This window comes from Danio rerio, chromosome 4 (genome assembly GCF_049306965.1).
Source record: "Danio rerio strain Tuebingen ecotype United States chromosome 4, GRCz12tu, whole genome shotgun sequence".
Lineage (NCBI taxonomy): Eukaryota > Metazoa > Chordata > Actinopteri > Cypriniformes > Danionidae > Danio > Danio rerio.
This window is the reverse complement of record NC_133179.1, coordinates 74387501-74413017: the sequence shown is the minus strand read 5'-3', so window position 1 is coordinate 74413017 and position 25517 is coordinate 74387501. Positions and strand designations below refer to the sequence as shown.

General features: G+C 36.5%; 1 protein-coding gene and 1 pseudogene across 1 annotated transcript in view; one reads left to right on the top strand and one right to left on the bottom strand.

Annotated features, from left to right (window-relative positions):
* Nucleotides 1-25517, bottom strand: part of si:ch73-389k6.1 — a 778105-nt gene that overhangs the window by 53046 nt on the left and 699542 nt on the right. The window lies entirely within an intron of this gene.
* Nucleotides 3431-25517, top strand: part of LOC101886838 (NACHT, LRR and PYD domains-containing protein 3-like) — a 24816-nt pseudogene continuing 2729 nt past the window's right edge.

Below are 25517 nucleotides of genomic sequence, written 5' to 3'. Positions count from 1 at the left end.
ATGTTAATAAAGGAATGCAGGAATCAATTAAAAAAGTTGAGGAATGGTCTCTGGAATGGGGCTTGAAGTTCTCAGTATTAAAAACAAAATACATGATATTTACAAAAAACAAGAAAATAGTACATACAGATTTAAAGTTATATGATCAGATATTGGAAAGAGTACCTGTTTTTAAATACCTTAGTTTATGGTTAGATGAAAAGTTAATATGGAAAATTCACATAAATAAAATTGAAACAAAATGTAAAATTATTATAAATTGTATGCGTTCAGTTGCTAGTCACAGCTGGGGAGCTAGTCGTAGTGCATTGCTGTGCATGTATCAAGCATTGATTCGATCCTGTTTTGACTATGGCTGCATTGGCTATGAATCTGCATCCAAGACTTTATTAGGAAAATTTGATACCATACAAACCAAAGCGTTAAGATTATGTTGTGGAGCAATTAAAACATCCCCTGTAGATGCAATTAGGGTAGAAATGGGAGAAATGCCTCTTGAATTTAGAAGGATAACATTGATGATGACATACTGGGTAAATCACCAACAATCAGTTAGTAGTCATTTTACTCGTAAAATACTAAAAGATTGCTGGGAATACTCATATGAAGGACAGGATAGTTTTGGATGGAGGAGTAAATAGTTGGCTAAAGAATATGGTATAGACAACATGATCTTCTGTCCCAATACCACTTACTGATGTCCCACTATGGAGAGCACCTGAACCACTCATAGATGTAAGCTTGCTGAGTAAACCTAAAGATGAATATAGTGGAAAAGAAGTAAATGCGATTTTAAATAATAACTATTATTCAACTTTACAAATTTTTACAGATGGGTCCAAAGAACCTAGTAGTAAAAAGATAGGAATAGGTGTTAATATTCCAGAGTTCAAAGTAAATATTAGTTTAAAACTGTCCAATAATCTATCAGTATACACTGCAGAGATAACAGCTATAATTATAGCATTACAATGGGTTGAACAAGTCAGACCAAACAAAGTAGTAATCTGCTCAGATTCATCTTCAGCCTTAGTTAGTATAGCAAACTCAAAATCACATAGAGAGGATTTAATAACAGAAATCTATTATCTTTATATCGATTGAAGGAAATAGGAGTAGTCGTTTATTTCTGCTGGGTTCCATCACATATTGGGGTATCTGGTAATGAAGTTGCTGACAAATTAGCAAAGGAAGCACTAAATAAGCAAGAGGTGGAGGTAAATGTACCTCTGGGGAAAAGAGAGGCAAAATCGATTTTAAAGGAAAAACTAATAAATAAATGGCAAATTAAATGGGATAATAGTGTAGCAGATGTTTTGCATTAAGCCTTGGTGTACGCCCATTACTAACTGCGGGTTGTTAAGAGGTGTATAATAGCCTTTCGGAGAATAGTGGAAGTTGTGTCATCGTCCAGCTGACTCCCTGTGGTGGGCGTGTCACTGCCGTGCGTTTGGTATGTAGTGGCTGTTTAAGCCTTATTTTCGCTTTCGTTTCAATTTGTGTTGGGTTTGATTCAGTTTTTCTTGCTCTGGAAGGCTGGTGTCTGTTCGGCTGCTGTTGCACCATAGAGTGGCTACTGTGGGGCGTTGGGAGCTTTGAGAAGTCGCGTTTCCTAGAGCTGAACTCTCCCTCGTGATTCTGTTGACACTTATGCGCGTTCCCGTGACTGCTGTCTTCCCAATCGGTAAGTAGGGTGCTACCGCTCGTACATTCTGTGCATATCAAACTACTAGGAGTAGAAACTGATTTTTGTTATATTTTCTAGTTAGTTATTAGTACGGACGCCTGGCTTTACCGGAGGGATGACTGGCACCTCGTGTAGCGATTGCACTGTGGATTGAGCGTCTTCACCTGCCCTTGACACCTGCTGGATGCTGCTGTTTTGTTTCTGTTAATTCAGTTTTGATTCAGTTTTGTTTCTGTTAATTGTTTTGTCGTTTATTTATTTTCGGTGCTTTTTGTATCAGTTTTTTTTTCTACATTTACAAAATGGGAACACCTAAAACAAGTGTTGTCTAACTGACTGTTTGGCTTGCTTCTATACCTGCATTCTGGTGCGTTGTCCTGTTCCAATATTGTGACCTCGTGCTCTAACTTTTACTACATACTATTTGGGATTCTTTTTAGTGGGGGCCTGTCACCTCCGTGCCCCTGGGCGGCTGGTAGCTGATCAAGTAGTCTGTTTTTGATACCCCTGTGAGCCCATTTAATATTGTTTTCTTAAATGTTTTATTTCATTCCTAATTGTGGATTTCTTCTCTCCCTAGGAGCTGGGGGTGTCTAGTACGGGCAGTCGGGCTGCTGTGTGGCGTGGCTCTTTTGGTGAATTAGTCTTTTGCTCACTTGTGTGCATTGAAGTTCACTGTGTGGTGTTTGTGGAATCTAAGAGTGTGCACGTGTGAATTTGTGGGTCATTCTCGGGCCCAGTGCCTAGCCTGCCCGACTTGGTAAGCCCCAGCTCCTGCGGTTGGATGAGGATTTGTTTTTTGTATTTTGTAACAGCCTTCTAGTGCCTTTTTTAAAGCACATGTGTCTGTCATTTTAATATTTGTGGTCCAATGAGAAGTGCATTGTAATAAAAGGAACTCTATTTTTCTACATCCACGTCTCATTCCCTTTTTGTCAGATACGAACCTGTGTTTTGTGTCCCAGGTAATGTACTGGGTGGCGTAGTCGAGCTCTAATTGCAATAGGTTGTGTTAATTTGGCCGCAGTGTGCCAGTTATTGTAGTGGTCTGGCTACCAACAAAAGCCTTAACCCCCCCCTTCGCGCCACAATAGTAATACTGGAAGATGGCACAATAGTATTATACAGACAGTAGGGACAACACTAAATCAAGGAAGAGGTGTGGTTATCAAGATTAAGATTGGGACACACGGGGTTAAATGCAACACTTGCGTTGATGGGTTTACATGAGGATGGGAAATGTGATGTATGTGGTGTAACTGAAAATGTGGATCATGCACTATTTATATGTAGCAAGTATAATAAACATCGCGATATGTTATTCAGTCAGTGTGGGGAAGATAAAACAATATATAAAATTATTCTAGGAAAAGGTATAATAGATTGGCAAGTATATAGAGCGTTTATTAGGTATATCGAGTATTCAGGTTTAGGTTATAGATTATAGTCTAATATTTATGGATGAGAGTATACTCAATCATTGTCATAAAGGCCCTTTATGTTAGAGGAGCTGAACACGCAGCGCTGACATGGGTATGTGGTCTAGATGCAAAGATTGGAGAATATGAAACATCCAAGTTTTTTTTTTTTTTTTTTTTTTTTTTGTCCCTTTCCCTCCCTCGTTTCTTTCTGTTGCCCTTTCTAATATTCAGACCCATCATCGGAGTAAGATTCGGTACAGTAGGTGGCGATAAAGCTTTTAATGAGTTAGTCGCCATAAAACAGAAAGAAGAAGAAGTAGAAGAAGAAGAGTCAGCACACAGGCAGAAGAAGAAGCGGTGTGTGTCGTGTTTACAGTCTGTCTCGCGTCCTGCGTTTACACTGCTTCATTTAAGGTCCCGCATGTATCCTCCTGCATGTCGTGTGATTGAATGTGAACCCCCGCATGTCCTTTGGGCCCCGCATGTCCCTGTCTGCTGTGTTCGGAGTGTTTGTGCGGGTGTATTACTGAACTCCTGATGTGACGCAGTTGAGATGAAATCTGTGATCAGGAGTCGCTGTTCAGTGAATCAAAGTTCTCCAATATATTTCCTATGATCTTCAATATGATCATGTCTGCTGAATCCCGCATATAAAACACGCTTTACAGCACCGCTCGACGCGGATCGCTTGATTCCAGTGTCTGCGCGGTCATGGTCGCGTGCATGAGCGGCCAAGGGCGTTCCCGAGTAATTATTCCCTATTGGGCGTCTGCAGACTTAAATCAGCTTTCGCCCCTGTTGTTCCTAATGCGTCCAGTCGAGGGGATGAAAGAAAGATACATGGCCAAATAAAACATTTGAAGTCAACGCTCCCAGATTATTAAATGTCCTGTTCATAAATATATATATTTTTTATTTAATTAGGCTAAATATGAACGCCAAGTTAATGTTTCAGAAAGCGAGTTATAAACTCACTAGATCAGTGGTTCTCAATCTTTTTTTCATCAAGTACCACCTCATAAAAAATAGTCTCTCCAAGTACCACCAAAATGAGCAGTATTGAATTACAATAGCCCAGTAAAGCAACTCTGCAAAGTTAAAAAAACGTGGCAGATTACCACAGAAATATAGGCTATATGTCATATATGACATATTATATACATCATTTTTAATAAATTTTGAAATGTGTGTAGCATGTACATGACATATTTCACAGTTTGAGAACCACTGTACTAGATAATATGCAGAATTGATACACTCACCAAATAATTTCACATATGCAAAAGCCCAATAGCAAATTAATTTAGATTAATTTAATTAGAAAAATTACAAACACTAATAGTTGAATAGTGTAACGGTTAATTGTAGCCTAGTTATACGTCTTCATATAGAGATATGGATTTTGTTGTATTGTTTATATATAAAGTTGCATTTTGAAAATAACAAAATTATAACCAAACAATACAGTGTGATATGGAGTAATGATGTGCTTTGATAAGAATGCAGTGGTATTGACTACCAGACAACGTTTAGACAAACAATTCCCTACTTTCTACAATTCCAAGGACCATTTACCTACCTGACAAACAAAACCTCAGACAACATTTTTTTTTTTTTTTTTTTTTTATTGACAACTATATCACTAGAGATTGCCAGTTTTCTTTAAATGAAGCTGAATCCTTGCGTCAAATTCTTGCTCACTGAAAAATAAACAAAGTCATGTATAAATACTCTGCAAAAATCCTTTCCACACTTAAGAGTTTCTGACTTGTTTCCAGACCGAGTATCTAAACATTCTTAATCCTCAGAAACAGTAAAGAATGGAAAATGAAAAGCAAAAAACATTTCATGCCATTTTATATATTATCTGGACCTATGCAGAACATAGCAATATATATATATATATATATATATATATATATATATATATATATATATATATATATATATATATATATATATATATATATTATTTTATTTTATTTTTTATTTTTTTTAATATTTGATTTATGATTTAAGAATTATAACTTAGGTATAACAAAAGGACCAAGTCATTATTATTTATTTTTTGTTACTTACAGCTACAAATTGTGATTCTGACTTTCCCGTATTTAACATATTTAATTATTTTCTTTGTAACAAATTGTTACAATCAATATTATGAAAGTATAAATGATGAACAATATGAATGCATGTGCAATGCAAACTTCATTGCTAATATATAAAATGTACTGTATGTACAAAAATTACTAGACCATTAGTAATTGTGAGTTTCTCTATGCATTTATATATATGATTTAATTGTTAAGTTCATTTTAATTATATATATTGTAATTGTTTAAACTAGAAAATGATGGCATTATTCATTCATTTATTCATTCATTCATTCATTTTCTTTTCGGCTTAGTCCCTTTATTAATCTAGGGGCGCCACAGTGGAATGAACCGCCAACTTATCCAGCATGTTTTTACGCAGTGGATGCCCTTCCTGCCACAACCCATCTCAGGGAAAGAATTGCATTATATTAAATGTAATTGAATACAATGCAATAAAAAAAAAAAAAAAAAAAAAAAAATATATATATATATATATATATATATATATATATATATATATATATATATATATATATATATATATATATATATTTATTTATTTATTTATATATCTGTTTAGATTAATTTCAATATTTAAGAAAATCAAATTTGGAGGTATAATGTAGTGTAGTTGTAGTGTAGATTTTTTCTGACAACCCAGACCACGCAAGTGTATTGTTTACACTATGAGAAAATATATATCTTTAAATTAATTATTAGATATATAATACTTACTCCCTTGCTGAGACAAAAAAATAAAAGAAAATTAACCTACATAACACACTTTCTCACGTAGGTTAATGTTCATTTACTTTTTTTGTAGTTAACTAACAATTGTCACACTAACACACTGCTGTTATATTACACCAATTTGTTTGTGTTGACATACACTCATATCGACCTTAATCTAATAAAAAAAATGTTTAAGTTTCATGTTTGCTAATGTTTTAAACACGTATTTAACACACCTTTTCATCGTGTTTGCGCTTGGTTGGGTGTGATAAAGTTCTGGAGACTTACAATAAAACTGTACTGCCTCCCTCTACTGGACGCATCAAGAGCAACAGGGGTGTAAAACTGCCCAGGCCATAAAACTGCTTGGGCCGTAGATCTGTCTGGATCCAAGTCTGCAGTCTTCCCCACCTCGAATATTTCGTGCAACAGCGCCCCCTGGTCAGAGATCACAATTTTCGGCACAACACCGCCCTTCAGAAACGAAAGTGAAAGTGTTTAGTTGTTGTGTTGCAGTTTTAAACAACCAGAATTCATCATTTACCAACACGGAACAGCTTTAAATCTTTAATGTCTGGACAAAACCTGTAAGCTTTATGTGAATGTGTGTATGCTGTTATTATAATCAAGCGGATGACGCTGTGATTCTTCATTAGTTTACTCGTGATGAGCTTCTGGATTTGAGTGTCTCAGCTGCTGATCTATTCCTGCATTCAGCTGAATTATGAAGGCTGATCAATGACTGGAGATCTGTGATTGTTCATCAGTTTCTGCTGGAGATCAAACTCTTCAGGTCCATCATGGGTAACACACACACTGCTGGAGATCAGGATTTGTCTACAGGATGCAGGTATTAGACCTACACTTGACATTTCATATGATTATTTTCTACAGGATATTATATTTACTCTCTGTTAGTTGTGTTTTTAATCTGTCTGAATATTTAACACACACAGTCAGCAAGATTGTGTACAATCATCATGAAAAGTATCATGAAGTGCTGTTTAATCAGTGATTTAATGATGAAATGTTGAGTAAATCTGCTGTGTTGACTCCAGTGTGTGCAGCGCTGAACTTTAATCTTCTCTGTTTTAGCTCAGTTCATCAGAAGAGAGCAGAAGCAGAGCCCAGCTGTGTGTCTATGAAGAGTGACGCGTCTATGCACCCACCAATACATTTTAAGAGTGGAAACACAGGAGCTGCTGTCAGGTAGATCATCTCTTTAATATCTGCAACTGATGAGTATTTTCATAATAAATGAATCAGGTCATTAGTGTTGTGGATCTGTTGGGTTTCAGATGTTAGATGTTGTATCTGAGCTCTGCAGGATAGTGCTTGAAGATCTCCGCTTTACACTTCAGGCCACAATTGATGGTGTTAACAAACCAATCAGCGCTTTATTAATAGTGAGTGAGGTAGAAGGTGGGTTTAGGTTTTGGGTAGGGTTAGGGATCCACAATAAGATCATACTGTATGACTACTAATGAGCAGTTCATATGTTCACATTCCACAGATAATAAGCCGGTAGTTAATAGTATGAATTGTGAGCTAAACTAAAGTGTTCCCGATCTCCTGCCATAAAGGGCTTTTCCTGCACACTTTCCCCTGCTGTTTCTGTGCTGTACTGATCAGCCATTCCTCTGATCTGAGTCTGTTTTCACTGAAGCGCAGTCATCATCATGTTGTGTTGGCCTCATAGATGCTGCTGATCAACACATTTGGTTTCTAGAATTGATATTTCTCGAGTTCTCCTGCTCATTCAGTCATGATAGATGATGGTAAATGAACTTGTCTTGCTGTCCTCAAAGTCTGGACTGGAGCTCTGCAGACAAACCCCCGATGAGTGACCTTCTGAAGACTGAGTTATGAGGAGGAGGATAAGGGGAGCTGCTGGAGGCGGGAATAACAGTCAGCTGACACAGTGCAGTTTATACTGCTGCTTATATAGTCATGTGATGATGATTGACACGCCTGCATGATTAAGCTCCTCCCACACCTACACTGTGGACTTCATGCAGTGATTTGATGATTAGTTTCAGCTCTAATCTGCTCTAATAGTGCTGCATTTCTGTTGGGCTTTCTCTACTAGAAATGAGCCTTGATCTGTGTTTGCTGATATTTTCACATTCAGACAGTTTCTGTTCAAATATAAAGGAAATTAATTTAAGTGTTTTTATAAATGAAGAATGATTAATATCAGGTTTGTGCAGTGTGTGCAGTGCTGAACCTTAATCTTCTCTGTTTTAGTTCAGTTCATCAGAAGAGAGCAGAAGCAGAGCCCAGCTGTGTGTCTATGAAGAGTGACGCGTCTATGGATCACCCAATGCATTTTAAGAGTGAAAACACACAACCTGCTGTCAGGTAGATCATCTCTACACACACATGATCACACTGCAGCATTTATATGATCCTGTGTTTCTAGAAGATCAGACATTATTACACTTTATTCCCACAGTCCAGTCAAGACATTTTAGTGAAGTACTGAAGTAGTATTAAGTGACTAAAGTATTAATACTCAAACTGTTAGAGTTAGTAGAGTGAGTTTACCGGCTTATACAATAGTCAGCAAAGTGTGGGAAAAGAAAGAGATTTTAGACACTGGTAATGAACAAGTTGTGTGAGACAAACACACCACATTTCACCTGATATATAATTATGGTCAAAAAGAGATACTGATTTAAGATAAAAATGTATTCAGATCTTCTTTGTCTATTGTTATCTTAATAAAGTTCAGCAATATTACAGTGCTGTTACTGAACTCTGAGAGCATACGCTTGTATGATCTGGAGATTAATGTAAGAATTAAAAACTATATTCAGTCAGAAAGTGAGCTGACAGAAGACAGAAGCAGAGCAAACACATGCAGAAGATTCAGACAGCAGAGATGCAGAGAATTATGATTTTCTTATTGATGGCAAAACATTTAACAGGTATAAGATCACAACAACCTTCAGAACTGTAGATGGCACAATGCAACACCCAATCAAATGTTCACTCAAATGATCACTCTATTGAATGGGCATTATCAGTGGTTATCAGCTGATAGATATGGTTAAATAGGGACCTTCTGCACCTACTTGTAGGCTTAGTGGGCAGTTATCATCCATCCACAGCACCAGTGTGTGCTGTTTAAAGTGATCAGTGTGTGGTGTTTAAAGTGATCAGTGTGTGGTGTTTAAAGTGATCAGTGTGTGGTGTTTAAAGTGATCAGTGTGAGGTGTTTAAAGTGATCGGTGTGCGGTGTGTTTAAAGTGATCAGTGTGTGGTGTTTAAAGTGATCAGTGTGCGGTGTGTTTAAAGTGATCAGTGTGTGCTGTTTAAAGTGATCAGTGTGTGCTGTTTAAAGTGATCAGTGTGCGGAGTTTAAAGTGATCAGTGTGTGGTGTTTACAGTGATCAGTGTGTGGTGTTTACAGTGATCAGTGTGTGGTGTTTAAAGTGATCAGTGTGTGGTGTTTACAGTGATCAGTGTGTGGTGTTTACAGTGATCAGTGTGTGGTGTTTAAAGTGATCAGTGTGTGGTGTTTACAGTGATCAGTGTGTGGTGTTTAAAGTGATCAGTGTGTGGTGTTTAAAGTGATCAGTGTGTGGTGTTTACAGTGATCAGTGTGTGGTGTGTTTAAAGTGATCAGTTTGTGTGGTGTTTAAAGTGATCAGTGTGTGGTGTTTAAAGTGATCAGTGTGAGGTGTTTAAAGTGATCGGTGTGCGGTGTGTTTAAAGTGATCAGTGTGTGGTGTTTAAAGTGATCAGTGTGCGGTGTGTTTAAAGTGATCAGTGTGTGGTGTTTAAAGTGATCAGTGTGCGGAGTTTAAAGTGATCAGTGTGTGGTGTTTACAGTGATCAGTGTGCGGTGTTTACAGTGATCAGTGTGTGGTGTTTACAGTGATCAGTGTGTGGTGTTTAAAGTGATCAGTGTGTGGTGTTTACAGTGATCAGTGTGTGGTGTTTACAGTGATCAGTGTGTGGTGTTTAAAGTGATCAGTGTGTGGTGTTTACAGTGATCAGTGTGTGGTGTTTAAAGTGATCAGTGTGTGGTGTTTAAAGTGATCAGTGTGTGGTGTTTAAAGTGATCAGTGTGCGGTGTGTTTAAAGTGATCAGTGTGTGGTGTTTAAAGTGATCAGTGTGCGGAGTTTAAAGTGATCAGTGTGTGGTGTTTACAGTGATCAGTGTGTGGTGTTTACAGTGATCAGTGTGTGGTGTTTAAAGTGATCAGTGTGTGGTGTTTAAAGTGATCAGTGTGTGGTGTGTTTAAAGTGATCAGTGTGTGGTGTTTAAAGTGATCAGTGTGTGGTGTTTACAGTGATCAGTGTGTGGTGTTTACAGTGATCAGTGTGTGGTGTTTAAAGTGATCAGTGTGTGGTGTTTACAGTGATCAGTGTGTGGTGTTTACAGTGATCAGTGTGTGGTGTTTAAAGTGATCAGTGTGTGGTGTTTACAGTGATCAGTGTGTGGTGTTTACAGTGATCAGTTTGTGGTGTGTTTAAAGTGATCAGTTTGTGTGGTGTTTACAGTGATCAGTGTGTGGTGTTTAGAGTGATCAGTGTGTGGTGTTTACAGTGATCAGTGTGTGGTGTTTAAAGTGATCAGTGTGTGGTGTTTAAAGTGATCAGTGTGTGCTGTTTAAAGTGATCAGTGTGTGGTGTTTAGAGTGATCAGTGTGTGGTGTTTAGAGTGATCAGTGTGTGGTGTTTAAAGTGATCAGTGTGTGGTGTTTAAAGTGATCAGTGTGTGGTGTTTACAGTGATCAGTGTGTGGTGTTTAAAGTGATCAGTGTGTGGTGTTATAAAGTGATCAGTGTGTGGTGTTTACAGTGATCAGTGTGTGGTGTTTAAAGTGATCAGTGTGTGGTGTTTACAGTGATCAGTGTGTGGTGTTTAAAGTGATCAGTGTGCGTTGTTTAAAGTGTTAAATGTGATAATAATTCTAACAATTCTAACTTTAACTGTATATAATCATTTGGCAAGCTAAATTAATCTAAATTGACTTACAGTAGATACAAATAAAAAAAAAATACAATTAGGGAATGAGCAACAATATGTCTCGTTTAGTCTAATGCAGTAGGCTACAGCATGTGCTTTTATATAGCCATAGTCTATAAATGAAATAAAAAAATAATTTGTAAAATAAAAGTAAATAGAGTTGCTGCATCATGTCTTAGTAAGTCAAGGTTTTTATGTAACAAACAAGCAAACCAAAAATCTAATATATGGATTAGAAATAGAAATAGTGTGTGCAGAAGTTTTGAGCCTTTTGAGTTTTTGAGGATTCATTAATTTATATATTAATAATTTGTCTGGTAGTGTACATGGTACGATAAATAATACATTTACAATAGAGTACAATATTAGCAGTCAGAGAATTCCCCGGCCTGAAATATTGTCCCAGTCCACCCCTGCTGTCTCCTCATTATGAGCACTACAGCACATGTAGTATTTACAGTATTTCCTAGATATATCTGTATCTGTTTGCCTCCAAATATATAATTACAGTAGTTTTATCTGTTAACAGTGTTGAATATGAGTCAGCAGCTTCAGGAGACGAGACTCACAGGAGACACAAGAGTTTCACAGACAATCTCCAGTCCATCTTCCAGGTGGGAAAAAACTCATTTAGATTCATTAACGTCACTGAGATAACTCAATGAAACACAGAATATTCATTCACAACACTTGAGAACTGGATCTTATAATGTGCTTTGGTTGGCCCCTGACCCAACTAAAAGTGTCTACAAAATGAATAATCCTAATAGTCTGTGCTGCTTTAGTTTTTCTTATATTAAAATAATATCTATTGGTCATTCTGAGGTCTCTCAGTCATTTACAGACACATATGAGACACATATATTAAACATATTTATATTTTAACCAGTTTTACTCAGAATAGCTGGAGTCTAGTCTGACATCGGCCTGTTTTAACAAATATACATTACAAATATCAGGATATGACAACTGCATCTATTGACAAACAACATGCAACATACCAAACTAAAATCCTGTGCTTATTTAGCTAATAAGAACAGTTGAGAGCAGAGATGCCCAAACTAGCACCCACTGGCCAAAGTTGGTGTATGGTAACCTTTAATATGACGTGTCATCCCATCTAAGAGAGGGTTTGTTGGGGAGGGCAGGGGTGATGCCTTTAAAACACATTATTATTTTAAATTTAACAAAACTTTTCATTTGTTTTATTGTTTAAGTACAAAAAAGCAAACTGAGATGAATCGTTTGAGTTAAATGTGAATGAATCAGATTTTTCTTTTAGAGAACATACTGTTGCTCAACAGATAGAGCACTATTCTGAAGTCATCGGTGAGCAGATGAAGAGAAAGGCTGGTGCAGCTTGACTAGTGGATTTGGCTGTAAACTCCATTTATTTTTTTAGCTCACCTAAGCACAGTAATGTCTTCTCTCAACTGTAAATCTTTCCTATACAGACAGTGTTAATCCAGATGAGAATTTCTTTCACAGAAATCTCTGTCCAATGACAGCGCACGTTTCATTTACAAGCTAATGAGGGTTTATCTCGACTTGAGACAAAAGCTGATTGTTTGCTCCCACATGTGGACTGTCCAATTACATTTTTAACTCTATTATTTATTTTCAACTCGGGGAAAGCATTTAACAAAAGAAGAAGAAAAGCAAGTGGCAAACAGAGAGAGAAAAGCATTTGTCAAATGACATTTTAAAAAGCTGTTTAAATTGGGCATTTAAATGCATTTGAAATGATTTATCAATACACATTTTATTGTATGATGAATCAGCATTTTAAAATGATCACATAAAATGATTTATTTATTTGTACATTTAAAAGATATGTTTTATTAAATGTCATGCTTTATTAAACGACATTTAAAATCACAGTTTAAATAAATTCATTTAATTATGCCCATCTATTTGTCTGTTTAAATTGTGATTTATTTATACACATTTTAATGCTTCAATTATTAAATGAATGATTTGATTCTTCATTTTATGTCTAACGCGCTCTCCTGTTCCTCCATAGCTAAAGCCACTGTTCAGATATTTATATAATATATATTTCAGACATTTATCAGGTATTTGTCCTCAATCTACTCCCTAAACATCTCGCCCAAAGCCTTCTTCTGTTGAGTTTTGATGCGATTTTTAACTGTTGTATCTGTGAAATATCTCAAATCATTCAGCGTAGTGATATGCAAATGTAATGTCCATCAGCTAATCAGAATCATGCAGTTTAACAGACTCATATGATCATGTATTATACTGTGTTTTCAGTTATTGTGTTTGTGGATGTACAGCTGTGTGTGAATCAATGATTTCGTTAAATATTGATCTTCTCTTGTCTTCAATCATAGAATCTTGAGAGCAAAATGATCAGATTCCTGAAGAATGAACTGGGAAACTTTAAGAAAATCTTACAGGAAGAAAACAGTCAAGAGTTTGTAAAGGAGTTTACTGAGAACAGAAGCATTATCACAGAAGCAGCTCTTGATCTCACACTCTTCTTCCTGAGAGAGATGAAGCAAGATCAAGCTGCTGATACTCTTGAAGGTAAGAGATTCCCCAGCAAACATTTGAACATCTGTTGACCGCTGAAAAAGCGATTATATAAAAATTATCCAAAATGCTTTAATTGTTAATTATTTGTAACTGTCTTATAGATAGCCAACAGATAACTTACAAGCTGTTACTTAACAAGTTATAAATGACTTGTTAACTGTATTTAAAGGATTTATAACTATACCTAATACATTAGTAATAGATCATGAACAAGCTGTTAGTAAATTACTTACTAAAGACTTGTTAAGTATCAGTTAATAGTTGATATATGTTATTTGGACGTTATCTTAAAGTTGCACCTGCTCTTCATTTAATAACTGTTAGTAAATGAGGAATAGTTGCAACTTCAGAATAACGTCCCAGTAACATACACAAGCTAATAACTAACACTTAACTAATATATCAACTCACACTTTACAGATCAGTTGTTCATAGTTTGTGTACCATCTACTAATACCAGTGAAACAATTCAATGAAATGATACAATTGCCTGTAACACAGAAAACAGAGTCGGAATGGGAAAAAAAATCATTGATCCTTAATCATTTCCCCGCTAAAATTATTCAGTGCACGATATCTATATAATTTTTAATTTGACAAAGATGTAAATAAATAAAATATCATGCATTTTGCAAATATTTATACAATATCTGTATCTATTGTCGAGTGCCCTGCCGTGAGGTAGTTCTGAACTATTGTTCAGTCCCATGCCAGCGGTTTTGTGTGCTTCAAGGGCTTGACACTAGGAAGCGCATGAAGACTAGCAATAGTTATTTAGAGGGTTTTTGTTCAGATTAGTTGTGGAGGTAGCGGAATTGTACTCCATAAGAATTACCTGCGTAAATTGTAATTGGAGTAGGTTATAGGTCAAAATATTGGTTATGGTAATTTTGATTATTTTCTGATAATGGATAATAGGTTTGATAATGATATCAGTGGAGGAATTGTGTAGCGCTTCGGATGAGCTATTGAATTTTTTAAGAAAGAAAAAACCCAAGTCTGTCATGTAAACTTGCTGAAACCTTTTTTCACTCGCGATTGTCAAGCAGCTGATATTAAATTATCTGGGGTGGTCAGTCCTGTGACTGAGGTGCTGGGACAGTCTTCCGCGGACACAAGGAGGGTGGTAAGTTTTTAGATGACAAGTGGGCATGACAAGAAATGTTAGTAAACTTGATTTACCCAAAGGATAATGGCAGAAAATGACTGCAATTGTAACTTCTTCAGGGCTTTATTCTTATTCTGTCATGAGCTTCGGGTTACAAAACACTCCTGTGACATTTCAGAGATTGATGAATTGTGTAGTCCCTGGTTTAGAGGATTGTGTGGTCTGTTTGGACGATGTTATAGTTTACAGCAATAACTGGGATCAACACATGAGACGGGTGTGAGAATTATTTAAACCTTTAGCTGAAGCTAATTTGACTATGAATTTAGCTAAATGTGAATTTGCACGAGCACCGGTTTCTTATCTGGGCAAGGACATGGGATCAAGCACGATCGAGAATTTCCCTACTCCTTGTACTAAAAAAGAGCTTATGCGGTTTATTGGAATGGCCAGTTATTATCGTGGGTTCTGCCAAATCTGTTATTTGTCCGCTGACTAATCTATTGAAGAACTCTGGTAAGTTTGAGTGGAGTCCATATTGCCAAAAGCTTTTAAGGAATGTGAAGTTGTTGTTGACTGCTACTCCTGTGTTAGCAGCACCCCAAATTGGTCTTCCCTTTGACATTCAGGTTGACGCAAGTCACGTGGGAGCCGGAGCGGTCTTTCTCCAGACTTATTCTGATGGTTTTAGTCATCCAACATGTTACTTCTCACGCAAATTTAATTCATATTTGTTGAATTATTCAGTGAAGGAAATGTTGCTGCTTATCTGGGCACTTCAACATTTTGATGTATATGTGGGAGGAGGGTCCACGGTTGTTTTTTGTTATCACAATCCTTTGACATTTCTTCATTCATTGCAGTGTCAGAGTCAAAGCTTAATCTTGACGATTAAACACATAAAGGGGATTAAGAATGTTTTTGCGGACACCTTGACACATGCCACTGTGGTAGAGTAATGAAGTTGTATTTTGGTCTCCAATTGATGTGACTTGACCTACTCCTGTATGTATCTATGTTGTACATTAGTTTTACACTCATCCACAAGTTACTTACTTTTTAACAATAATCCAATAATCCACTCCAAGCCCACCTCTGACTCTAAATAATCCAATATATACTGTTATTCTGTTATTAGAACAGTAACGTTACACTAAGTTCAAATTGAGAAGCAGTGAACCGATAATACAGCGCATGTGTGAATTAGTGAACCAAACACAAACAGTACATGAAAGCCTGCTGTGAATGAACTAAACCTAAACAACTGCAGCGCAGGTAAACCGAGGGCTCAAATGAGAGGATCTGGTGAAAAACTTATTTTTTTTTTCATAACAGAAACTCGTAATGTGATTTAAATAAGTGAATCATGCTTTAGTTGTGATTTTTTCAGATCATGGTGATGTTTTAACTGACTAAAATTACTATTGTTGACTACATAATTTTAATATGTTGAGTACTTGCACACATATACTTAAGGCTGCTATCTTGTTGCCTGTTGTATTTGAATTTGAGGATGGGTCAATGTGTCCTCTAAATATAGGTTTCAAAAAATGTATAGCTGAGTTTTTATTATACAGCAAATATCCTCATTTAGAAAAAAAAAGAAGAAAAAAAACTAAAACTAAGCAATTTCAATATATAGAAACTAGTAAATCTACCTCTTAAACTAATTAAAACTCAATTTGAAAACAAAAAGTCAAAACAAAATAAAAAATAAAGCTAATGAAAAATCCAAAACTATTATAACCTTGGCAATGCATGTGTAAAGGACATAATTTGTGGAGGTCCCTTTCACAACTTATTTACAATGGTGTGTAAATGATCTACGATCTACTGCAACCATTTTTGGTAAGCCACATGAAGTTGCCATCAGACCAATGTTTTCTGGGTCATGGCAATCTATATTAATTACAAAAAATCTGGAAAAGTCAAGACTAAATCTCTCTGTTTCTTTGCTCCTGTGTTTAGATGAGCTGTTCTTCATTAATCAGCTTAAATGTAGCCTGAAGAAGAAATATCAAAGTGTGTTTGAAGGAATTGCTCAGCAAGGAGACTCCACACTTCTGAATAAGATCTACACAGATCTCTACATCACTCAGGGTGCGAGTGAACAGGTCAACACTGAACATGAGATCAGACAGATTGAAGCTGCTTCCAGACGTCATCAGTCACTAGAGATACAGGTTAAATGCAAACATTTGTTTGAAGCAGCTGAACAAGACGAGCAGATCAGAACTGTCCTGACAAAAGGAGTTGCTGGCATCGGGAAATCAGTCTCTGTGCAAAAGTTTGTTCTGGATTGGGCTGAAGGGAAAGAAAATCAAGACATCAGCTTCATATTTCCTCTTCCATTCAGAGAGATGAACTTAAAGGAGAAAGAAAGACAAAGTTTAAAAGAGCTCATAACTCAGTTTTTCCCAGAGACTAAAGGACTGAACCTTACAAGAAGCACACGATTCAAAGTCCTGTTCATCCTTGATGGATTGGATGAATGTCGTCTTCCTCTGAACTTTGCTGGTAATGAGACGTGTGGTGATGTATCTTCAGCAGTCTCTCTGGATGTTCTCCTGACGAACCTCATCAAGGGAAATCTGCTTCCTTCTGCTCTCATCTGGATCACCAGCAGACCAGCAGCTGCCAGTAAGATTCCTGCGGACTGTATCGACCGGCTGACAGAGATACGAGGATTCAATGATGCCCAAAAGGAGGAGTACTTCAGAAAGAGACTCACAGATCAGAATCAGGCCAGAGAAATCATTGATCACATTAAACAGTCAAAGAGTCTCTTTATTATGTGCCACATCCCAGTCTTCTGCTGGATTTCAGCCACTGTTCTCCACAACATACTGACACTGAAACACAGGGCTCATGCTGAAACACTGCAGGAATCTCCCAAGACTCTGACACAGATGTACACACACTTTATCCGCTTTCAGATCCAGCAGAGCAGAAGAAAGTATGATGGAGAAAACACAGCAGATGTCTCCTGGGATCCAAAGCTCATCCTTTCACTGGGGAAACTGGCCTTCCAGCAGCTGGAAAGAAACAATGTGATCTTCTATGAGAGCGATCTGAAAGACTGTGGCATTGACGTCTATAAGGCATCGGTGTACTCAGGCATGTGTACCCAGATCTTTAAGGAGGAGACGGGAATCATTCTTGGTACCATGTACTGCTTTCTTCACTTGAGCATTCAGGAGTTCATTGCAGCCCTTTATTAACATCTGATTCTAGACAATGACAAGACACAAGCAGAAAAAAGCAGAGATGAGATCATGATTGATTTGCTGAAGACTGCAGTGGACAAGGCTCTGGAAAGTGAGAATGGGCATCTGGACCTTTACCTTCGCTTCCTTCTCGGTCTGTCACTCCAGTCCAGTCGACAACTCTTACGAGGCCTGTTGACACAGCGGAATGACAGAGACCAGAGCAAAGAGGAAATAATTGCCTACATCAAGCAGAAACTTGAAGGGAACCTGTCTCCAGAGAGATCCATCAATCTGTTCTACTGTCTGAATGAACTGAACGACCAAACTCTGCTGAAAGAGATTCAGTCTCACCTCAGTAGTGGAAGTCTGTCATCTGCTGACCTTTCACCTGCACAGTGGTCTGCTCTGGTCTTTGTGTTGTTGACCTCAGAGGAGGAGCTGGAGGAGTTTGAGCTTCAGAAATTCCAGAGATCGGACGAGTGTCTCATCAGACTATCAGCAGTCATCAAAACCTCCAAAAGAGCTCTGTGAGTCAAAGTCCTTCTTTCTTTCATCTGTAGGAGTCCATCTATTAGCCCAATGATGAAACTAACAGCGTGGTCAAAGGTTAAATGCATGTAAGCCTCTAGTGCTTCTGAATAGAATTTTGCTATTTATTAGAATTTATTTATATTTGTTTTTTAGCTCTAAATTTAATCTGACTCCAATTTTAAGTGACCATCAATTTAGACTATTTCTAAATGTAAGAACGGATCACATTCATCATTTATGACTCAATGTAGAGTTTTGATCTATATCTGTTCCCATACTCCTCAGTTATAAGTTCATTAAATGTTTGGGAGAAATACCTCTTAAGTAACAGCATAAGTAACAGTACAGTATTTAGCACACTTTTTTTTTTTTTTTACAATTTGTATATTTCTTTAATATATTACTATTATACTTTAAATTAGTCATAAATATATTTAAATGTTTAAAATTAGGGTTCAAGTGTATTTCTAGTTGTAACTAAAAATATTTTTAAAGTACAGATATAGTATGTTAAAAACATTTTAATTCAATTTCAGGGTGTCTCAAAATAGCACAGTTGAGTACACTTAGATGGTATTAAGTTTATCTTAACATATACTTAATACTATATTTTAGTACATTAAGTACAAAATTAGTGTGCGAAAATAGAGCACTTTTAGTACATTACTGAAAAATGTACTAAGTATACTTAAATAAAGTGCATTTTAGTGCACTTTTTTTTTTTTTTTACCTGGGATAATGTGTGTACAAAGAAAACAGCATCTGTGGTTCATCAAAACACTTTAATATTTTTGTGCAATAAACCACAAGTCCAAAAAATGCCTTATGGAAGGGAACAAAAACTTAGCAAAAACTGAGAACACAAAAATGTAAATAAGATGCAACATTACAGCACATATATGAAAGACATTTTGGAAAAATGTACTTGTACTTAAAATTACTTAAAAACTTAAAATTACCACACTCAAAATCAGTTTAAGTGTTAGTGATAATATTTCATTCACATTAAGTGTACTCAAGTACAACTTTTGGGAAAATGTACTACTACTACAATACATTACTAATAGATTTTTAATATATTCACTTTTTTTAAACTTAGGATTAGTATGTCAACAGTGTACTCAAAATCAACTAATGTTTAAAGCATTTAAAGCACACTTTTAAAACACACTAATAAGTCTTTTGGATGTTTTTTCTGTAGTGTACTTTATTGAATTACTGGTATTTGGTATACTTTTGTCAAGTGTACTAAAGTCCTACTGAAGTATAAACACTTTTAATGAGTATATTTATAGTGTAAAACCATCAAACTTTTATTAAACACAAAAAAATAACAATGTACTAAAAATGTGTTTGCGGGTATTTAAGTGTATTTTAGTTGCATTTAATTATATATTTTTTTCACCTGGGCACACTGTGGAGGAAACTGGAGCTGGGACTCAAACCACTGACCTTCCTGCTGTTAGGCAAAAGTGCTAACCACTGAACCACTGTGCAACCCTCTTCTTCATTATATCTTCCTCTAATCGTGCAAGCAAAGCCAATGTTAGATTCAGGTGCAGTTCTAATGTTTAATGTAATCTAAACACAAAGAAAACGCCAGAGCTGAAGAGCAGAAAACACAGACAAGAGAGACACACACACACATACAGCAAACTATGATCAACACACAGTGACTGAAACAGAGGAGCTTAAACACACAGAGACTAGTGAGTTAACAAGGGGGTGAGGAGTAACTGGGCAACTAACAGGTGTAACATGGAGAACACAAGGACAACATAATACACGGACTGGCCAACCAGGACCGTGACACAGCTCCCTTCAAGGAGAAGACTCCAGGGGCCTGTTTCAGTAAGGAGGTTCAAACAACTCAAAGTTTAAACTTGAACTCTGAGTTGATTTACCGAGAGATTAAAAACTCAGAGTTGTCGGTTTCAGAACAGCTGATCTGAGTTGGTTCAATCAACTTCGAGTAGACCAACTCAGAGTTAAGCGCACGCACCTTGACTTTAAAAAGGCATTATCAATGGAGCGCAGACATTACGAGTGACTATGGCAATATCTTATAAAAGAGATCACCATTTCTTTCTCCAGCTGAACTTGATGTTCTCATGCAAAGTTATAGCAAATATGAGTGTATATAATTGAAAAGAAGCAACCATCAGTGAAGAAGAGACAGATAGATTGGGAAAACAGCTGCTCAAGTTAATGCGTAATTTCACTTTAAGTATTTAAATATTTAAGTATAATAAAATAAGTAATGTAATTTGTGACGTTTATACTTTTTTCTAAACTTTTATACACATTTATTAGTTTTAAATGATTTAACAGTGATAGAGGTTAATATAACATTTAGAAGGTAAGCAGTACTAAAAATAATTTTTAGAAAGAATAATAATCCCATTAATCTAGTTACATGCATATCGAAGGTGAATTTAATTTAATTATTTATTAAAAAAGGATAAGCCATTCTAGTACAGTTCTTCTGTGTGTGACTAAAATGTAGGCAATAGCTATGTTTCCATCCAAATATATTACATAAATGTATGTGCAAAACTGGAATATTGCAGAAAAGATGCGAATAAAGCAGAGTTTCCATCCAACGAGTCAAAGAGAAAAAAATCGTCACTTCCTGATTAAACTGGCACCAAATATCAACAGTAAAAACAGAATTTACTGTGGTAGAAGAAGCTGCGTCAATTAATTGTTTATTTAATTAATGTACTTGCGCCTCGATGTCAAAAGACAACGCTGAAACACAATGAACACGTGGGGGCGTCTGAAGCCATGAGACGCGGAGACTCTTGACACGCTCCAGACGTTCGTAGGCAATTAATAATATACACTAATACTGAAACAGTAAAGGCATTTTAGAATGACTAAAACAATATTTAAGATGTTACAGTGTGCTCAGCCTGCTGGTTTGTTCATTTACACACATTTTCATTATCATATGATCATGATCTTTTTTAATGTACATACTGTAATTTGTTCAGTAAAAGTGTTTCCCACGTAGTTTATGCGCACATTTTCTATCGAATAAAAGTTTATCCTACTCAGTTATGCATGTTTTTTTTTGCATATTTTAAAAAGTTATGTGCATCATGACGTTTCTATCAATCGTTTTTATGAAAATCCCTAAAAATGAGCATTAAAATAGGTGTGTGGAAACGTAAGGCTAAGGCGAGAAATACGCTTCGTCTTTAACAAAGGGGAGGAGACCGACAGAAACTCTGAGTTTAGAGAATAAAACCTGCTTCTGACCAGGTTAGGTTCACAGAGTAAGTTACCACAGTAACTGACTCTGAGTTGAAGTTAACTCTCTTTCAGAAACAGGCTTGACTTACCCTGATTTCTTGAGTTTAACAAACCTGCCATTTTGAAACGGAAAACCCAGAGTTTCTCTCATTTCAGGGTTAAAATACTCTGAGTTTTCACTTAAACTCCTTTGTGAAACAGGCCCCAGATGATCCTCAGAGGAAAACACAACAGGAGTGAGTTCAGCAGCTGGAGGTGTTACAGTGGAAAAGGGTGATGGGCAGGGCCAGACGGACTCTGCAGATGTTTTTTGCTATTTCTGCAGAGAATTTTGGTAAAAATCGGCGGATTTCTGCGGAATTATTTTGGGAGTATCATAACTAAATCCTTAATTAGTGAAATAAAAAGTAATACCTTTTTAACGTTTTTGTAATGTTTAAATTGCAAATCTAATCAGATTCACTTTATTTGGTAAACAAAGCAAGTCTCTTATATAAAATCTCTACTAAAAGACTGAAAATTCAGCAGATGTGTTCACTAATTAGTAAAGTTAAACCAGTCACTACAGTCATATGTGCTTCAGACTATTAAACACACCAGATTAACACATACATATTGTGTTTGTCCTCTACACAGGCTACAGAGCTGTAATCTCACTGTTCAGTGCTGTGAGAGTTTGTCTTCAGCTCTACAATCCTCAAACTGTGTGCTGAGAGAGCTGGACCTGAGTAACAATGACCTGCAGGATTCAGGAGTGAAGAAGATCTCTGATGGACTGAAGAGTCGACACTGTAAACTGGACACACTGAGGTAAATGATTCTCCACTCTACAATAACTACAGTCAGACAGTTTCATATTAGAGCTCTTCATGCTTGAACATGTTAACCCTGGGTGATACTAAACCCCAGATAACAGGAATTCTGGTTTATCAGTGATTCTGTTTCACACTGCTCATACTATACCTGTAGTTAACCCTCAGGGGTCTGAGGTGATTTTGGGACCCCTGAGATGTTTTGACATGCCCTGACATCTGTGCTGATTTCAGCTGCTTATTACACAGAACTGGCCAACATGTGTTTTATTAGTGTTCAGCACAAACTGAGCTACAATAATATGTGAGAAATATTGATGTACATGCTTGTGTTTTAGAAAACAAATATTATGTGTGGTTAGTAGGTTTTAGCGGAAAAAGCTCACTGAATGTGCCTGAACTAGAGTTTAGAGTAAGCAGTCTTGTAGTCTAGAATATTTACTGCACAATTATGTGAAATTATTCTGTTCTCTCATTCAGAAAAAACATTACAATGATCTACATTTTGTTAAGTGTGTTTTGGGTGATCTCAGCTGTATGTGTGAGTGACAATGCTCATGAATAATTCACACCTGAGAGACAACAGACACTCCCCCACTCACCCATCAAGGGCAGTGTACAGCAATGTCCATCTGCAGAAGCTAGCCCAAACTCAATGCTTGTTGTGTTACTGCTGTGTGACCATGTAAACACTCTGGGTGAACAATATACAGTGCTCAGCATATATAAGTACAGCCCTCACTAATCTCTCTTTTACATTCATAGTTTAATAGGAAGCTCTACAGTATTATATTTGTGCATATACAATAGATTAGCCAAATCTGGAGCTCATCTAACAAAATAACTCATAATTACGGTGTAAAAACTAGGGCACTCAAAATACAAAATTAAAAAAGAGGAAAAATCAAGAGAAGCAAAACAATGGATTTTTTTTTTTTGTATTTTTGTATTATTTTTTTTTCTTAATATTTAGCCTGAATTTAATTGTATTATGTTATATATTATTATTTTTTTTATTATTATTATTATTTTTATTATTATGTTATTATATTATATTATCTTTCAATTTCTGAATATGTTTGCTGACTAAAATATGATGTTCATGAATAAATCAGTTTAATAAATGTGTTCTGTTTAAATGCAGCAGAATACACTGCCTATATTGAGTGAGAAATGGAGGAAAGTCTTGGTTTTCAGAATGGGCTGTCCTCCATTATGCTGAGCGCTGTATGTGACTTATACAGCCGCACATATAATATATATTTGAAATGGTGTAAAACGTGTTCGCCAAACTCTCTTGTGCATTAATCCAGCATTTAATAATCATTTCTGAATGAGTCTGAGACACTGAAGTAGAGGAATGACAAACGCATTAAACACAAGAATGAATCAGATTTAAACATGAAAAACAATTACTGTAAATCTAAATCATATTTGAAGAGCTTTAATATAGATTTCACTAATAGTTGCAGTCTCAGTTCACTGTTTGAAAACTTTACCAGGTTGTGTCTGTCTGTGGGTGTCAACATTCAACATTTCTGTGTGAAAGTGAAGCGCAGCGAGAACACAAATAAACATTATAGCAGTGTTAATCCTGTTTCAGAGCAGAACAGTGGATCTGGAGGTGTGAAAGCAGCAGAGTTAAACGCTAAAGTCAAGCTGTTTTGTGTCCTGCTGAAGGTTTGAGCTGCTCTCATATTTGTGCAGTTTCAGTTTCTTGAAAACAAATAAAAGTCTCATGATAAAGTGTGTGAAATAATCCTGATTACTCGCTCATCTAAAACAATATCTGCTAAAGGCTGAATGTGAAGGAGAGTCAGCAGTCATGAATATTGATCAGCTGTTTCTCTCCTGACAGAATAAAAGTCCCCTAATGGAGCATCAGTGTGAATGTGACTGTGGGTCAGGTGATGAACACATGAAGAGAGCGGCTTTGTGTTTGTCTGAGCTCATTTTGTTTTAGTCCACAACAGAATCACAATATAAATGATGAAATCAGCTCATTTCCTGTTGTGTTTTATACATGACTTTAAGATGATCTTCTGAGCTCAAGTGTGTCTTCTTCCTCCTCACAGCAGACTTTACAGCTTGATGTGGTGTATTATGAACAATGTCTTTGCTCTGTACACTTCTACAGATGATGTCGAGTCCTTGTTGAGTGTGTGAGTGTGTGTGTGTGTGCTGATGTGATCAATAAGGAGAGCTGATCAGGATGTGTGTGTTCATCACTGCTGTTGACATGAGCAGAAACAGCAGTCAGCATCTTCACAACACAAAGAGATGTGTGATTGTCCAACTGTGTGATGTGGACTATTGCTGTGTTTGTAGATTGTCTGGCTGTATGGTGACAGAGGAAGGCTGTGGTTTTCTGTCTTCAGCTCTGACTTCAAACCCCTCACACCTGAGAGAGCTGGATCTGAGCTACAATCATCCAGGAGATTCAGGAGTCAAGCTGCTCTCTGAACAACTGGAGGATCCAAACTACACACTGGACAAACTCAAGTATGTGGAGCAGCACTGCCTTTTTTATTGTGAATACAGATACTTTGATACTTCACTGCTCTTCTAGTGTCCAGATATGAATCAAAGCTGTTAAATATGTCAGTGCACTGGGGCAGTTCTCACATTAAGCGTGATATTATATCTCATATTAACACTGTACAGTTTCAGCATTGTAGTTGAGCAGTGAAACTTGTTCTCTACATTTCTGCTGAAGAACTGTACAGTATCAGCTCAGAGATGTGTGTGTACTGTTCTCCAAATACGTCCTGTGTATACTTTAACAGCAAGTTAAACTCTCCCTCATGAACTTCACAGACACAGAATGTCCTTTATCACACTTTAATAAGGGCGGAGTAAAACTATAAACAGGAAGAAAATAAACAATATCAATTTACATTCACAATGTGGACATAACAAAGATGTTTCTGGCAAATATCTCACATATCTTGTAATCTGGCTCTTTTCTGCTTCTAAACTAACATGAACACAAAATATCAGGCAATAAAAGTGATCAGCAGACAGTGATGCTGGTTCTGATATAGTCCAGTGACAATCACATGTTGAACAAACTCAAATAAAGCAAATGACAAAAAACTCCTAAACTAATCCTTTATAACTGAAG